The 19,060-nt window shown below is 37.3% G+C and overlaps 1 long non-coding RNA gene across 6 annotated transcripts in view; it reads left to right on the top strand.

The window, feature by feature from the left end:
• The window catches only part of LOC110832119 (uncharacterized), a 626,650-nt gene that overhangs the window by 590,122 nt on the left and 17,468 nt on the right, over window positions 1–19,060 (top strand). The window lies entirely within an intron of this gene.

The following is a 19,060-nucleotide window of genomic DNA, read 5'->3' as shown; positions in this document are numbered from 1 at the left end:
ATTTTATATTACACTACATGTAATTACTACAGTGACCCCAGCCATCGTTATAAAGAATAAAAGTTCTCAAATTACATAGATCCAGCTTCTGCAGATACGCGATATCTGTATATGATATACGTGTTACTAACTCGTAAGAACGTCTTTACTGAGCACACATGGCATGCAAATGTCCTTTCACTGAAATCGTATGTCTCAATGTGGCGAACCGCACTTATTCTTGCATGTTATGTTGGATTGGTGTATCACATGTTTCTATTCTCACACGTCACCGTGAAGACATCCTTGCACTGAGATTCACTGTAAGTAGCACCCGTTAATACGTTTTTGAAGGGTGGTAATTAATCTTGTTAATGTTCCCGAAGAACTCTATTTCTAAAGGACAAAATTACGTTGACACTGAACGACCGAAATCAAATAATTCCAACCGTAGTTTAATGGCGACTCTTCAATCGGGACCAGCCGACTGTTCCAATACAGAATCAGTAGTGACTGACTTCTGATTGGTCCTCGATGCCATTCGAAAGTATTAATTTCCTTCCATTGAGGTCATCACAGATGGCACGTCTTATCTTTGGTTCCGTAATTTTCCGATAGACTGCGTCTTTGTGTTTGTACGTCGTGTCCTCGAGTAAATGTGAGGCAATACTTTTGATATATTTTGTTGACATTGGACATAGGACACCAATATGTCACCACAAGTTTGACGTGCGCCACAAATTCTGCGCCCACCAAGCATTGCAATTAATGTACCAGAGATTTATATTCAGTTTTTTTGTGAGGCGATTTTTATTAATAAATGACGTACTATCATTCACGTATGTTTATTCCAATTTTTCGTTACATGATGCTTATTTATAGTGAGTTAGATTGGGTCATCGTTACGCATGAATCTGCTACGTATTTGCGTCAACATCTACACTGCATCAGTTTTGCAAGAAATAATTCTCGTGGAAACATTATGTAATTTTTGACGTGTTGTGATGTATTACATGCATATAAGCACTATTTGCATCATATGGGGATTGTGTGATCGCGTAATATCGTTATTGATAAGTGGTCGTGGCCGACTTTGCGCAACCTCCACCTCACGACTTTGATGCTTTCTTGCGAATTTCTAAAGAGCGATTAGACATAATAGAGTATGAATATCATTAACTTACCTGTGGCATGACGTCCACACAAAATTTCAATAATATCTGAGCATCCACTCGCTTTTTCCAAAATTCGTGCGCAGGAAACGATTTTGCACTGATCGAGATTACCCTGTTTTGGTTGGTTTGGGTTAGGTTAGGTTAGGTTAGGTTACGTTAGGTTAGGTTAGGTTAGTGGGGCACCTGCGCAGAAGTTGTTGCGCAGTGCAGTCGTATGACGTGCGCATGTATGGGCACCTTGAGCTCATTATGTTTAATTGTAAATTATTAAACTCTCAAGAATTCGATTCCGTCGCTTTACAAAGTATATTATATTCTGGGCTTCACTTTACATACCTAATTTAATTTTTTCACAAGGATATTTTTTTTTGGATACATACTTTCACTAATTGCAAGTACACAAATCACTTATCACTTAAATATGATGTTGTTGAATATTTCATTGTGGAAGTATATATGTTGTCACACGTAGAATTTATTAAAATATTTATTTAATTTTATATTACACTACATGTAATTACTACAGTGACCCCAGTCATCGATATAAAGAATAAATGTTCTCAAATTACATAGGTCCAGCTTCTGCAGATACGCGATATCTGTATATGATATACGTGTTACTAACTCGTAAGAACGTCTTTACTGAGCACACATGGCATGCAAATGTCCTTTCACTGAAGTCGTATGTCTCAATGTGGGGAACCGCACTTATTCTGGCATGTTATGTTAGATTGGTTTATAACTTGTTTCTATTCTCACACGTCACAGTGAAGACATCCTTACACTGAGATTCACTGTAGGTAGCACCCGTTAATACGTGATTGAAGGGTGGTAATTAATCTTGTTAATGTTCCCAAAGAACTCTATTTCTAAAGCACAAAATTACGTTGACACTGAACGACCGAAATCAAATAATTCCAAACGTAGTTTAATGGCGACTCTTCAATCGGGACCAGCCGACTGTTCCAATACAGAATCAGTAGTGACTGACTTCTGATTGGTCCTCGATGCCATTCGAAAGTATTGATTTCCTTCCATTGAGGTCATCACAGATGGCACGTCTTATCTTTGGTTTCGTAATTTTCCGATAGACTGCGTCTTTGTGTTTGTACGTCGTGTCCTCGAGTAAATGTGAGGCTATACTTTCGATATATTTTGTTGACATTGGACATAGGACACCAATATGTCACCACAAGTTTGACGTGCGCCACACATTCTGCGCCCACCAAGCATTGCAATTAATGTACCAGAGATTTATATTCAGTTTTTTTGTGAGGCGATTTTTATTAATAAATGACGTACTATCATTCACGTATTTTTATTCCAATTTTTCGTTACATGATACTTATTTATAGTGAGTTAGATTGGGTCATCGTTACGCATGAATCTGCTACGTATTTGCGTCAACATCTACACTGCATCAGTTTTGCAAGAAATAATTCTCGTGGAAATATTATGTAATTTTTGACGTGTTGTGATGTATTACATGCATATAAGCACTATTTGCATCATATGGGGATTGTGTGATCGCGTAATATCGTTATTGATAAGTGGTCGTGGCCGACTTTGCGCAACCTCCACCTCACGACTTTGATGCTTTCTTGCGAATTTCTAAAGAGCGATTAGACATAATAGAGTATGAATATCATTAACTTACCTGTGGCATGACGTCCATACAAAATTTCAATAATATCTGAGCATCCATTCGATTTTTCCAAAATTCGTGCGCAGGAAACCATTTTGCACTGATCGGGATTACCCTGTTTCGGTTGGTTTGGGTTAGGTTAGGTTAGGTTAGGTTAGGTTAGTGGGGCACCTGCGCAGAAGTTGTTGCGCAGTGCAGTGGTATGATGTGCGCATGTATGGGCACCTTGAGCTCGTTATGTTTAATTGTAAATTATTAAACTCTCAAGAATTCGATTCCGTCGCTTTAAAAAGTATATTATATTCTGGGCTTCACTTTACATACCTAATTTAATTTTTTCATAAATATATTTTTTTTGGACACATACTTTCAGTAATTGCAAGTACACAAATCACTTATCACTTAAATATGATGTTGTTGAATATTTCATTGTGGAAGTATATATGTTGCCACACGTAGAATTTATTAAAATATTTATTTAATTTTATATTACACTACATGTAATTACTACAGTGACCCCAGCCATCGTTATAAAGATTAAAAGTTCTCAAATTACATAGATCCAGCTTCTGCAGATACGCGATATCTGTATATGATATACGTGTTACTAACTCGTAAGAACGTCTTTACTGAGCACACATGGCATGCAAATGTCCTTTCACTGAAATCGTATGTCTCAATGTGGCGAACCGCACTTATTCTTGCATGTTATGTTGGATTGGTGTATCACATGTTTCTATTCTCACACGTCACCGTGAAGACATCCTTGCACTGAGATTCACTGTAAGTAGCACCCGTTAATACGTTTTTGAAGGGTGGTAATTAATCTTGTTAATGCTCCCGAAGAACTCTATTTCTAAAGCAAAAAATTACGTTGACACTGAACGACCGAAATCAAATAATTCCAACCGTAGTTTAATGGCGACTCTTCAATCGGGACCAGCCGACTGTTCCAATACAGAATCAGTAGTGACTGACTTCTGATTGGTCCTCGATGCCATTCGAAAGTATTGATTTCCTTCCATTGAGGTCATCACAGATGGCACGTCTTATCTTTGGTTCCGTAATTTTCCGATAGACTGCGTCTTTGTGTTTGTACGTCGTGTCCTCGAGTAAATGTGAGGCAATACTCTCGATATATTTTGTTGAGATTGGACATAGGACACCAATATATCACCACAAGTTTGACGTGCGCCACAATTTCTGCGCCCACCAAGCATTGCAATTAATGTACCAGAGATTTATATTCAGTTTTTTTGTGAGGCGATTTTTATTAATAAATGACGTACTATCATTCACGTATGTTTATTCCAATTTTTCGTTACATGATGCTTATTTATAGTGTTTTAGATTGGGTCATCGTTACGCATGAATCTGCTACGTATTTGCGTCAACATCTACACTGCATCAGTTTTGCAAGAAATAATTCTCGTGGAAACATTATGTAATTTTTGACGTGTTGTGATGTATTACATGCATATAAGCACTATTTGCATCATATGGGGATTGTGTGATCGCGTAATATCGTTATTGATAAGTGGTCGTGGCCGACTTTGCGCAACCTCCACCTCACGACTTTGATGCTTTCTTGCGAATTTCTAAAGAGCGATTAGACATAATAGAGTATGAATATCATTAACTTACCTGTGGCATGACGTCCACACAAAATTTCAATAATATCTGAGCATCCACTCGCTTTTTCCAAAATTCGTGCGCAGGAAACGATTTTGCACTGATCGAGATTACCCTGTTTTGGTTGGTTTGGGTTAGGTTAGGTTAGGTTAGGTTAGGTTAGGTTAGGTTAGGTTAGTGGGGCACCTGCGCAGAAGTTGTTGCGCAGTGCAGTCGTATGACGTGCGCATGTATGGGCACCTTGAGCTCATTATGTTTAATTGTAAATTATTAAACTCTCAAGAATTCGATTCCGTCGCTTTAAAAAGTATATTATATTCTGGGCTTCACTTTACATACCTAATTTAATTTTTTCACAAGGATATTTTTTTTTGATACATACTTTCACTAATTGCAAGTACACAAATCACTTATCACTTAAATATGATGTTGTTGAATATTTCATTGTGGAAGTATATATGTTGTCACACGTAGAATTTATTAAAATATTTATTTAATTTTATATTACACTACATGTAATTACTACAGTGACCCCAGTCATCGATATAAAGAATAAATGTTCTCAAATTACATAGGTCCAGCTTCTGCAGATACGCGATATCTGTATATGATATACGTGTTACTAACTCGTAAGAACGTCTTTACTGAGCACACATGGCATGCAAATGTCCTTTCACTGAAGTCGTATGTCTCAATGTGGGGAACCGCACTTATTCTGGCATGTTATGTTAGATTGGTTTATAACTTGTTTCTATTCTCACACGTCACAGTGAAGACATCCTTACACTGAGATTCACTGTAGGTAGCACCCGTTAATACGTGATTGAAGGGTGGTAATTAATCTTGTTAATGTTCCCAAAGAACTCTATTTCTAAAGCACAAAATTACGTTGACACTGAACGACCGAAATCAAATAATTCCAAACGTAGTTTAATGGCGACTCTTCAATCGGGACCAGCCGACTGTTCCAATACAGAATCAGTAGTGACTGACTTCTGATTGGTCCTCGATGCCATTCGAAAGTATTGATTTCCTTCCATTGAGGTCATCACAGATGGCACGTCTTATCTTTGGTTCCGTAATTTTCCGATAGACTGCGTCTTTGTGTTTGTACGTCGTGTCCTCGAGTAAATGTGAGGCTATACTTTCGATATATTTTGTTGACATTGGACATAGGACACCAATATGTCACCACAAGTTTGACGTGCGCCACAAATTCTGCGCCCACCAAGCATTGCAATTAATGTAGAAGAGATTTATATTCAGTTTTTTTGTGAGGCGATTTTTATTAATAAATGACGTACTATCATTCACGTATTTTTATTCCAATTTTTCGTTACATGATACTTATTTATAGTGAGTTAGATTGGGTCATCGTTACGCATGAATCTGCTACGTATTTGCGTCAACATCTACACTGCATCAGTTTTGCAAGAAATAATTCTCGTGGAAATATTATGTAATTTTTGACGTGTTGTGATGTATTACATGCATATAAGCACTATTTGCATCATATGGGGATTGTGTGATCGCGTAATATCGTTATTGATAAGTGGTCGTGGCCGACTTTGCGCAACCTCCACCTCACGACTTTGATGCTTTCTTGCGAATTTCTAAAGAGCGATTAGACATAATAGAGTATGAATATCATTAACTTACCTGTGGCATGACGTCCATACAAAATTTCAATAATATCTGAGCATCCATTCGATTTTTCCAAAATTCGTGCGCAGGAAACCATTTTGCACTGATCGAGATTACCCTGTTTTGGTTGGTTTGGGTTAGGTTAGGTTAGGTTAGGTTAGGTTAGTGGGGCACCTGCGCAGAAGTTGTTGCGCAGTGCAGTGGTATGATGTGCGCATGTATGGGCACCTTGAGCTCGTTATGTTTAATTGTAAATTATTAAACTCTCAAGAATTCGATTCCGTCGCTTTAAAAAGTATATTATATTCTGGGCTTCACTTTACATATCTAATTTAATTTTTTCATAAATATATTTTTTTTGGACACATACTTTCAGTAATTGCAAGTACACAAATCACTTATCACTTAAATATGATGTTGTTGAATATTTCATTGTGGAAGTATATATGTTGCCACACGTAGAATTTATTAAAATATTTATTTAATTTTATATTACACTACATGTAATTACTACAGTGACCCCAGCCATCGTTATAAAGATTAAAAGTTCTCAAATTACATAGATCCAGCTTCTGCAGATACGCGATATCTGTATATGATATACGTGTTACTAACTCGTAAGAACGTCTTTACTGAGCACACATGGCATGCAAATGTCCTTTCACTGAAATCGTATGTCTCAATGTGGCGAACCGCACTTATTCTTGCATGTTATGTTGGATTGGTGTATCACATGTTTCTATTCTCACACGTCACCGTGAAGACATCCTTGCACTGAGATTCACTGTAAGTAGCACCCGTTAATACGTTTTTGAAGGGTGGTAATTAATCTTGTTAATGTTCCCGAAGAACTCTATTTCTAAAGGACAAAATTACGTTGACACTGAACGACCGAAATCAAATAATTCCAACCGTAGTTTAATGGCGACTCTTCAATCGGGACCAGCCGACTGTTCCAATACAGAATCAGTAGTGACTGACTTCTGATTGGTCCTCGATGCCATTCGAAAGTATTGATTTCCTTCCATTGAGGTCATCACAGATGGCACGTCTTATCTTTGGTTCCGTAATTTTCCGATAGACTGCGTCTTTGTGTTTGTACGTCGTGTCCTCGAGTAAATGTGAGGCTATACTTTCGATATATTTTGTTGACATTGGACATAGGACACCAATATGTCACCACAAGTTTGACGTGCGCCACAAATTCTGCGCCCACCAAGCATTGCAATTAATGTACCAGAGATTTATATTCAGTTTTTTTGTGAGGCGATTTTTATTAATAAATGACGTACTATCATTCACGTATTTTTATTCCAATTTTTCGTTACATGATACTTATTTATAGTGAGTTAGATTGGGTCATCGTTACGCATGAATCTGCTACGTATTTGCGTCAACATCTACACTGCATCAGTTTTGCAAGAAATAATTCTCGTGGAAATATTATGTAATTTTTGACGTGTTGTGATGTATTACATGCATATAAGCACTATTTGCATCATATGGGGATTGTGTGATCGCGTAATATCGTTATTGATTAGTGGTCGTGGCCGACTTTGCGCAACCTCCACCTCACGACTTTGATGCTTTCTTGCGAATTTCTAAAGAGCGATTAGACATAATAGAGTATGAATATCATTAACTTACCTGTGGCATGACGTCCATACAAAATTTCAATAATATCTGAGCATCCATTCGCTTTTTCCAAAATTCGTGCGCAGGAAACGATTTTGCACTGATCGAGATTACCCTGTTTTGGTTGGTTTGGGTTAGGTTAGGTTAGGTTAGGTTAGGTTAGTGGGGCACCTGCGCAGAAGTTGTTGCGCAGTGCAGTGGTATGATGTGCGCATGTATGGGCACCTTGAGCTCGTTATGTTTAATTGTAAATTATTAAATTCTCAAGAATTCGATTCCGTCGCTTTAAAAAGTATATTATATTCTGGGCTTCACTTTACATACCTAATTTAATTTTTTCATAAATATATTTTTTTTGGACACATACTTTCAGTAATTGCAAGTACACAAATCACTTATCACTTAAATATGATGTTGTTGAATATTTCATTGTGGAAGTATATATGTTGCCACACGTAGAATTTATTAAAATATTTATTTAATTTTATATTACACTACATGTAATTACTACAGTGACCCCAGCCATCGTTATAAAGAATAAAAGTTCTCAAATTACATAGATCCAGCTTCTGCAGATACGCGATATCTGTATATGATATACGTGTTACTAACTCGTAAGAACGTCTTTACTGAGCACACATGGCATGCAAATGTCCTTTCACTGAAATCGTATGTCTCAATGTGGCGAACCGCACTTATTCTTGCATGTTATGTTGGATTGGTGTATCACATGTTTCTATTCTCACACGTCACCGTGAAGACATCCTTGCACTGAGATTCACTGTAAGTAGCTCCCGTTAATACGTTTTTGAAGGGTGGTAATTAATCTTGTTAATGTTCCCGAAGAACTCTATTTCTAAAGGACAAAATTACGTTGACACTGAACGACCGAAATCAAATAATTCCAACCGTAGTTTAATGGCGACTCTTCAATCGGGACCAGCCGACTGTTCCAATACAGAATCAGTAGTGACTGACTTCTGATTGGTCCTCGATGCCATTCGAAAGTATTGATTTCCTTCCATTGAGTTCATCACAGATGGCACGTCTTATCTTTGGTTCCGTAATTTTCCGATAGACTGCGTCTTTGTGTTTGTACGTCGTGTCCTCGAGTAAATGTGAGGCAATACTTTTGATATATTTTGTTGACATTGGACATAGGACACCAATGTCACCACAAGTTTGACGTGCGCCACAAATTCTGCGCCCACCAAGCATTGCAATTAATGTACCAGAGATTTATATTCAGTTTTTTTTGAGGCGATTTATATAAATAAATGACTTACTATCATTCACGTATGTTTATTCCGATTCTTTTGTTACATGATACTTATTTATAGTGAGTTAGTTTGGGTCAACGTTACGCATGAATCTGCTACGTATTTGCGTCAACATCTACACTGCATCAGTTTTGCAAGAAATAATTCTCGTGAAAATATTATGTACTTTGACGTGTTATGATGTATTACATGCATATAAGCACTATTTGCATCATATGGGGATTGTGTGATCGCGTAATATCGTTATTGATAAGTGGTCGTGGCCGACTTTGTGCAACCTCCACCTCACGACTTTGATGCTTTCTTGCGAATTTCTAAAGAGCGATTAGACATAATAGAGTATGAATATCATTAACTTACCTGTGGCATGACGTCCATACAAAATTTCAATAATATCTGAGCATCCATTCGCTTTTTCCAAAATTCGTGCGCAGGAAACCATTTGCACTGATCGAGATTACCCTGTTTTGGTTGGTTTGGCTTAGGTTAGGTTAGGTTAGGTTAGGTTAGTGGGGCACCTGCGCAGAAGTTGTTGCGCAGTGCAGTGGTATGATGTGCGCATTTATGGGCACCTTGAGCTCGTTATGTTTAATTGTAAATTATTAAACTCTCAAGAATTCGATTCCGTCGCTTTAAAAAGTATATTATATTCTGGGCTTCACTTTACATACCTAATTTAATTTTTTCACAAGGATATTTTTTTTTGGATACATACTTTCAGTAATTGCAAGTACACAAATCACTTATCACTTAAATATGATGTTGTTGAATATTTCATTGTGGAAGTATATATGTTGTCATACGTAGAATTTATTAAAATATTTATTTAATTTATATTACACTACATGTAATTACTACAGTGACCCCAGTCATCGTTATAAAGAATAAATGTTCTCAAATTACATAGGTCCAGCTTCTGCAGATACGCGATATCTGTATATGATATACGTGTTACTAACTCGTAAAAACGTCTTTACTGAGCACACATGGCATGCAAATGTCCTTTCACTGAAGTCGTATGTCTCAATGTGGCGAACCGCACTTATTCTTGCATGTTATGTTAGATTGGTTTATAACTTGTTTCTATTCTCACACGTCACCGTGAAGACATCCTTACACTGAGATTCAATGTAGGTAGCACCCGTTAATACGTGATTGAAGGGTGGTAATTAATCTTTTTAATGTTCCCGAAGAACTCTATTTCTAAAGCACAAAATTACGTTGACACTGAACGACCGAAATCAAATAATTCCAACCGTAGTTTAATGGCGTCTCTTCAATCGGGACCAGCCGACTGTTCCAATACAGAATCATTAGTGACTGACTTCTGATTGGTCCTCGATGCCATTCGAAAGTATTGATTTCCTTCCATTGATGTCATCACAGATGGCACGTCTTATCTTTGGTTCCGTAATTTTCCGATAGACCGCGTCTTTGTGTTTGTACGTCGTGTCCTCGAGTAAATGTGAGGCAATACTTTCGATATATTTTGTTGACATTGGACATAGGACACCAATATGTCACCACAAGTTTGACGTGCGCCACAATTTCTGCGCCCACCAAGCATTGCAATTAATGTACCAGAGATTTATATTCAGTTTTTTGTGAGGCGATTTTTATTAATAAATGACGTACTATCATTCACGTATGTTTATTCCAATTTTTCGTTACATGATGCTTATTTATAGTGAGTTAGATTGGGTCATCGTTACGCATGAATCTGCTTCGTATTTGCGTCAACATCTACACTGCATCAGTTTTGCAAGAAATAATTCTCGTGGAAACATTATGTAATTTTTGACGTGTTATGATGTATTACATGCATATAAGCACTATTTGCATCATATGGGGATTGTGTGAGCGCGTAATATCGTTATTGATAAGTGGTCGTGGCCGACTTTGCGCATCCTCCACCTCACGACTTTGATGCTTTCTTGCGAATTTCTAAAGAGCGATAAGACATAATAGAGTATGAATATCATTAACTTACCTGTGGCATGACGTCCACACAAAATTTCAATAATATCTGAGCATCCACTCGCTTTTTCCAAAATTCGTGCGCAGGAAACGATTTTGCACTGATCGAGATTACCCTGTTTTGGTTGGTTTGGGTTAGGTTAGGTTAGGTTAGTGGGGCACCTGCGCAGAAGTTGTTGCGCAGTGCAGTCGTATGACGTGCGCATGTATGGGCACGTTGAGCTCATTATGTTTAATTGTAAATTATTAAACTCTCAAGAATTCGATTCCGTCGCTTTAAAAAATATATTATATTCTGGGCTTCACTTTACATACCTAATTTAATTTTTTCACAAGGATATTTTTTTTTGGATACATACTTTCAGTAATTGCAAGTACACAAATCACTTATCACTTAAATATGATGTTGTTGAATATTTCATTGTGGAAGTATATATGTTGTCATACGTAGAATTTATTAAAATATTTATTTAATTTATATTACACTACATGTAATTACTACAGTGACCCCAGTCATCGTTATAAAGAATAAATGTTCTCAAATTACATAGGTCCAGCTTCTGCAGATACGCGATATCTGTATATGATATACGTGTTACTAACTCGTAAAAACGTCTTTACTGAGCACACATGGCATGCAAATGTCCTTTCACTGAAGTCGTATGTCTCAATGTGGCGAACCGCACTTATTCTTGCATGTTATGTTAGATTGGTTTATAACTTGTTTCTATTCTCACACGTCACCGTGAAGACATCCTTACACTGAGATACAATGTAGGTAGCACCCGTTAATACGTGATTGAAGGGTGGTAATTAATCTTTTTAATGTTCCCGAAGAACTCTATTTCTAAAGCACAAAATTACGTTGACACTGAACGACCGAAATCAAATAATTCCAACCGTAGTTTAATGGCGTCTCTTCAATCGGGACCAGCCGACTGTTCCAATACAGAATCATTAGTGACTGACTTCTGATTGGTCCTCGATGCCATTCGAAAGTATTGATTTCCTTCCATTGATGTCATCACAGATGGCACGTCTTATCTTTGGTTCCGTAATTTTCCGATAGACCGCGTCTTTGTGTTTGTACGTCGTGTCCTCGAGTAAATGTGAGGCAATACTTTCGATATATTTTGTTGACATTGGACATAGGACACCAATATGTCACCACAAGTTTGACGTGCGCCACAAATTCTGCGCCCACCAAGCATTGCAATTAATGTACCAGAGATTTATATTCAGTTTTTTGTGAGGCGATTTTTATTAATAAATGACGTACTATCATTCACGTATGTTTATTCCAATTTTTCGTTACATGATGCTTATTTATAGTCAGTTAGATTGGGTCATCGTTACGCATGAATCTGCTTCGTATTTGCGTCAACATCTACACTGCATCAGTTTTGCAAGAAATAATTCTCGTGGAAACATTATGTAATTTTTGACGTGTTATGATGTATTACATGCATATAAGCACTATTTGCATCATATGGGGATTGTGTGAGCGCGTAATATCGTTATTGATAAGTGGTCGTGGCCGACTTTGCGCATCCTCCACCTCACGACTTTGATGCTTTCTTGCGAATTTCTAAAGAGCGATAAGACATAATAGAGTATGAATATCATTAACTTACCTGTGGCATGACGTCCACACAAAATTTCAATAATATCTGAGCATCCACTCGCTTTTTCCAAAATTCGTGCGCAGGAAACGATTTTGCACTGATCGAGATTACCCTGTTTTGGTTGGTTTGGGTTAGGTTAGGTTAGGTTAGTGGGGCACCTGCGCAGAAGTTGTTGCGCAGTGCAGTCGTATGACGTGCGCATGTATGGGCACCTTGAGCTCATTATGTTTAATTGTAAATTATTAAACTCTCAAGAATTCGATTCCGTCGCTTTACAAAGTATATTATATTCTGGGCTTCAGTTTACATACCTAATTTAATTTTTTCACAAGGATATTTTTTTTTGGATACATACTTTCACTAATTGCAAGTACACAAATCACTTATCACTTAAATATGATGTTTTTGAATATTTCATTGTGGAAGTATATATGTTGCCACACGTAGAATTTATTAAAATATTTATTTAATTTTATATTACACTACATGTAATTACTACAGTGACCCCAGCCATCGTTATAAAGAATAAAAGTTCTCAAATTACATAGATTCAGCTTCTGCAGATACGCGATATCTGTATATGATATACGTGTTACTAACTCGTAAGAACGTCTTTACTGAGCACACATGGCATGCAAATGTCCTTTCACTGAAATCGTATGTATCAATGTGGCGAACCGCACTTATTCTTGCATGTTATGTTGGATTGGTGTATCACATGTTTCTATTCTCACACGTCACCGTGAAGACATCCTTGCACTGAGATTCACTGTAAGTAGCACCCGTTAATACGTTTTTGAAGGGTGGTAATTAATCTTGTTAATATTCCGGAAGAACTCTATTTCTAAAGGACAAAATTACGTTGACACTGAACGACCGAAATCAAATAATTCCAACTGTAGTTTAATGGCGACTCTTCAATCGGGACCAGCCGACTGTTCCAATACAGAATCAGTAGTGACTGACTTCTGATAGGTCCTCGATGCCATTCGAAAGTATTGATTTCCTTCCATTGAGGTCATCACAGATGGCACGTCTTATCTTTGGTTCCGTAATTTTCCGATAGACTGCGTCTTTGTGTTTGTACGTCGTGTCCTCGAGTAAATGTGAGGCAATACTTTTGATATATTTTGTTGACATTGGACATAGGACACCAATATGTCACCACAAGTTTGACGTGCGCCACAAATTCTGCGCCCACCAAGCATTGCAATTAATGTACCAGAGATTTATATTCAGTTTTTTTGAGGCGATTTATATTAATAAATGACGTACTATCATTCACGTATGTTTATTCCGATTCTTTTGTTACATGATACTTATTTATAGTGAGTTAGATTGGACAACGTTACGCATGAATCTGCTACGTATTTGCGTTAACATCTACACTGCATCAGTTTTGCAAGAAATAATTCTCGTGAAAATATTATGTACTTTGACGTGTTATGATGTATTACATGCATATAAGCACTATTTGCATCATATGGGGATTGTGTGAGCGCGTAATATCGTTATTGATAAGTGGTCGTGGCCGACTTTGCGCAACCTCCACCTCACGACTTTGATGCTTTCTTGCGAATTTCTAAAGAGCGATTAGACATAATAGAGTATGAATATCATTAACTTACCTGTGGCATGACGTCCATACAAAATTTCAATAATATCTGAGCATCCATTCGCTTTTTCCAAAATTCGTGCGCAGGAAACCATTTTGCACTGATCGAGATTACCCTGTTTTGGTTGGTTTGGGTTAGGTTAGGTTAGGTTAGGTTAGGTTAGGTTAGGTTAGTGGGGCACCTGCGCAGAAGTTGTTGCGCAGTGCAGTGGTATGATGTGCGCATATATGAGCACCTTGAGCTCGTTATGTTAAATTGTAAATTATTAAACTCTCAAGAATTCGATTCCGTCGCTTTAAAAAGTATATTATATTTTGGGCTTCACTTTACATACCTAATTTAATTTTTTCACAAGGATATTTTTTTTTGGATACATACTTTCAGTTATTGCAAGTACACAAATCACTTATCACTTAAATATGATGTTGTTGAATATTTCATTGTGGAAGTATAAATGTTGCCACACGTAGAATTTATTAAAATATTTATTTAATTTTATATTACACTACATGTAATTACTACAGTGACCCCAGCCATCGTTATAAAGAATAAATGTTCTCAAATTACATAGGTCCAGCTTCTGCAGATACGCGATATCTGTATATGATATACGTGTTACTAACTCGTAAGAACGTCTTTACTGAGCACACATGGCATGCAAATGTCCTTTCGCTGAAGTCGTATGTCTCAATGTGGCGAACCGCACTTATTCTTGCATGTTATGTTGGATTGGTGTATCACATGTTTCTATTCTCACACGTCACCGTGAAGACATCCTTGCACTGAGATTCACTGTAAGTAGCACCCGTTAATACGTTTTTGAAGGGTGGTAATTAATCTTGTTAATGCTCCCGAAGAACTCTATTTCTAAAGCAAAAAATTACGTTGACACTGAACGACCGAAATCAAATAATTCCAACCGTAGTTTAATGGCGACTCTTCAATCGGGACCAGCCGACTGTTCCAATACAGAATCAGTAGTGACTGACTTCTGATTGGTCCTCGATGCCATTCGAAAGTATTGATTTCCTTCCATTGAGGTCATCACAGATGGCACGTCTTATCTTTGGTTCCGTAATTTTCCGATAGACTGCGTCTTTGTGTTTGTACGTCGTGTCCTCGAGTAAATGTGAGGCAATACTCTCGATATATTTTGTTGAGATTGGACATAGGACACCAATATATCACCACAAGTTTGACGTGCGCCACAATTTCTGCGCCCACCAAGCATTGCAATTAATGTACCAGAGATTTATATTCAGTTTTTTTGTGAGGCGATTTTTATTAATAAATGACGTACTATCATTCACGTATGTTTATTCCAATTTTTCGTTACATGATGCTTATTTATAGTGAGTTAGATTGGGTCATCGTTACGCATGAATCTGCTACGTATTTGCGTCAACATCTACACTGCATCAGTTTTGCAAGAAATAATTCTCGTGGAAACATTATGTAATTTTTGACGTGTTGTGATGTATTACATGCATATAAGCACTATTTGCATCATATGGGGATTGTGTGAGCGCGTAATATCGTTATTGATAAGTGGTCGTGGCCGACTTTGCGCATCCTCCACCTCACGACTTTGATGCTTTCTTGCGAATTTCTAAAGAGCGATAAGACATAATAGAGTATGAATATCATTAACTTACCTGTGGCATGACGTCCACACAAAATTTCAATAATATCTGAGCATCCACTCGCTTTTTCCAAAATTCGTGCGCAGGAAACGATTTTGCACTGATCGAGATTACCCTGTTTTGGTTGGTTTGGGTTAGGTTAGGTTAGGTTAGGTTAGGTTAGTGGGGCACCTGCGCAGAAGTTGTTGCGCAGTGCAGTCGTATGACGTGCGCATGTATGGGCACCTTGAGCTCGTTATGTTTAATTGTAAATTATTAAACACTCAAGAATTTGATTCCGTCGCTTTAAAAAGTATATTATATTCTGGGCTTCACTTTCGTACCTAATTTAATTTTTCACAAAGATATTTTTTTTGGACACATACTTTCAGTAATTGCAAGTACACAAATCACTTATCACTTAAATATGATGTTGTTGAATATTTCATTGTGGAAGTATATATGTTGTCACGCGTAGAATTTATTAAAATATTTATTAATTTTATATTACACTACATGTAATTACTACAGTGACCCCAGTCATCCTTATAAAGAATAAAAGTTCTCTAATTACATAGGTCCAGCTTCTGCAGATACGCGATATCTGTATATGATATACGTGTCACTAACTCGTAAGAACGTCTTTACCGAGCACACATGGCATGCAAATGTCCTTTCACTGAAGTCGTATGTCTCAATGTGGAGAACCGCACTTATTCTTGCATGTTATGTTAGATTGATGTATCACTTGTTTCTATTCTCACACGTCACCGTGAAGACATTCTTACACTGAGATTCACTGTAGGTAGCACCCGTTAATACGTCATTGAAGGGTGGTAATTAATCTTGTTAATTTTCCGGAAGAACTCTATTTCTAAAGCACAAAATTACGTTGACACTGAACGACCGAAATCAAATAATTCCAACCGTAGTTTAATGGCGACTCTCCAATCGGGACCAGCCGACTGTTCTAATACAGAATCAGTAGTGACTGACTTCTGATTGGTCCTCGATGCCATTCGAAAGTATTGATTTCCTTCCATTGAGGTCATCACAGATGGCACGTCTTATCTTTGGTTCCGTAATTTTCCGATAGACTGCGTCTTTGTGTTTGTACGTCGTGTCCTCGAGTAAATGTGAGGCAATACTTTCGATATATTTTGTTGACATTGGACATAGGACACCAATATGTTACCACAAATTTGACGTGCGCCACGAATTCTGCGCCCACCAAGCATTGCAATTACTGTACCAGAGATTTATATTCATTTTTTTGTGAGGCGATTTATATTAATGAATGACGTACTATCTTTCACGTATGTTTATTCCGATTTTTCGTTAGATGATACTTATTTATAGTGAGTTAGATTGGATCATCGTTACGCATGAATCTGCTACGTATTTGCGTCTACATCTACACTGCATCAGTTTTGCAAGAAATAATTCTCGTGGAAATATTATCTAATTTTAGACGTGTTATGATGAATTATACGCATATAAGCACTATTTGTATCATATGGGGATTGTGTGAGCGCGTAATATCGTTATTGATAAGTGGTCGTGGCCGACTTTGCGCAACCTTCACCTCACGACTTTGATGCTTTCTTGCGAATTTCTAAAGAGCGATAAGTCATAATAGAGTATGAATATCATTAACTTACCTGTGGCATGACGTCCATACAAAATTTCAATAATATCTGAGCATCCATTCGCTTTTTCCAAAATTCGTGCGCAGTAAACCATTTTGCACTGATCGAGATTACCCTGTTTTGGTTGGTTTGGTTTAGGTTAGGTTAGGTTAGGTTAGTGGGGCACCTGCGCAGAAGTTGTTGCGCAGTGAAGTCGTATGACGTGCGCATGTATGGGCACCTTGAGCTCGTTATGGTTAATTGTAAATTATTAAACTCTCAAGAATTCGATTCCGTCGCTTTAAAAAGTATATTATATTCTGGGCTTCACTTTCATACCTAATTTAATTATTTTACAAGGATATTTTATTGGACACATACTTTCATTAATTGCATGTACACAAATCACTTATCACTTAAATATGATGTTGAATATTTCATTGTGGAAGTATATATGTTGTCACACGTAGAATTTATTAAAATATTTATTTAATGTTATATTACACTACATGTAATTACTACAGTGACCCCAGCCATCGTTATAAAGAATAAATGTTCTCAAATTACATAGGTCCAGCTTCTGCAGATACGCGATATCTGTATATGATATACGTGTCACTAACTCGTAAAAACGTCTTTACTGAGCACACATTTCATGCAAATGTCCTTTCACTGGTGTCGTATGTCTCAATGTTGCGAACCGCACTTATTCTTGCATGTTATGTTAGATTGGTGTATCACTTGTTTCTATTCTCACACGTCACCGTGAAGACATCCTTACACTGAGATTCACTGTAGGTAGCACCCGTTAATACTTGATTGAAGGGTGGTAATTAATCTTGTTAATGCCCCCGAAGAACTCTATTTCTAAAGCACAAAATTACGTTGACACTGAACGACCGAAATCAAATAATTCCAACCGTAGTTTAATGGCGACTCTTCAATCGGGACCAGCCGACTGTTCCAATACAGAATCAGTAGTGACTGACTTCTTATTGGTCCTCGATGCCATTCGAAAGTATTGATTTCCCTCCATTGAGGTCATCACAGATGGCACGTCTTATCTTTGGTTCCGTAATTTAACGATAGACTGCGTCTTTGTGTTTGTACGTCGTGTCCTCGAGTAAATGTGAGGCAATACTTTCGATATATTTTGTTGACATTGGACATAGGACACCAATATGTCACCACAAGTTTGACGTGCGCCACAAATTCTGCGCCCACTAAGCATTGCAATTAATGTACCAGAGATTTATATTCAGTTTTTTTGTGAGGCGATTTTTATTAATAAATGACGTACTATCATTCACGTATGTTTATTCCGATTTTTCGTTACGTGATACTTATTTATAATGAGTTAGATTGGGTCATCGTTACGCATGAATCTGCTACGTATTTGCGTCAACATCTACACTGCATCAGTTTTGCAAGAAATAATTCTCGTGGAAATATCATGTAATTTTAGACGTGTTATGATATATTACACGCATATAAGCACTATTTGTATCATATGGGGATTGTGTGAGCGCGTAATATCGTTATTGATAAGTGGTCGTGGCCGACTTTGCGCATCCTCCACCTCACGACTTTCATGCTTTCTTG

Source organism: Zootermopsis nevadensis, unplaced genomic scaffold (genome assembly GCF_977971745.1).
Source record: "Zootermopsis nevadensis isolate Lab colony 2312 unplaced genomic scaffold, Znev_1.0 Znev_ptg000021l, whole genome shotgun sequence".
NCBI lineage: Eukaryota > Metazoa > Arthropoda > Insecta > Blattodea > Termopsidae > Zootermopsis > Zootermopsis nevadensis.
The sequence above is the reverse complement of the archived record's forward strand: the minus strand, read 5'-3'. Positions and strand labels throughout refer to the sequence as shown.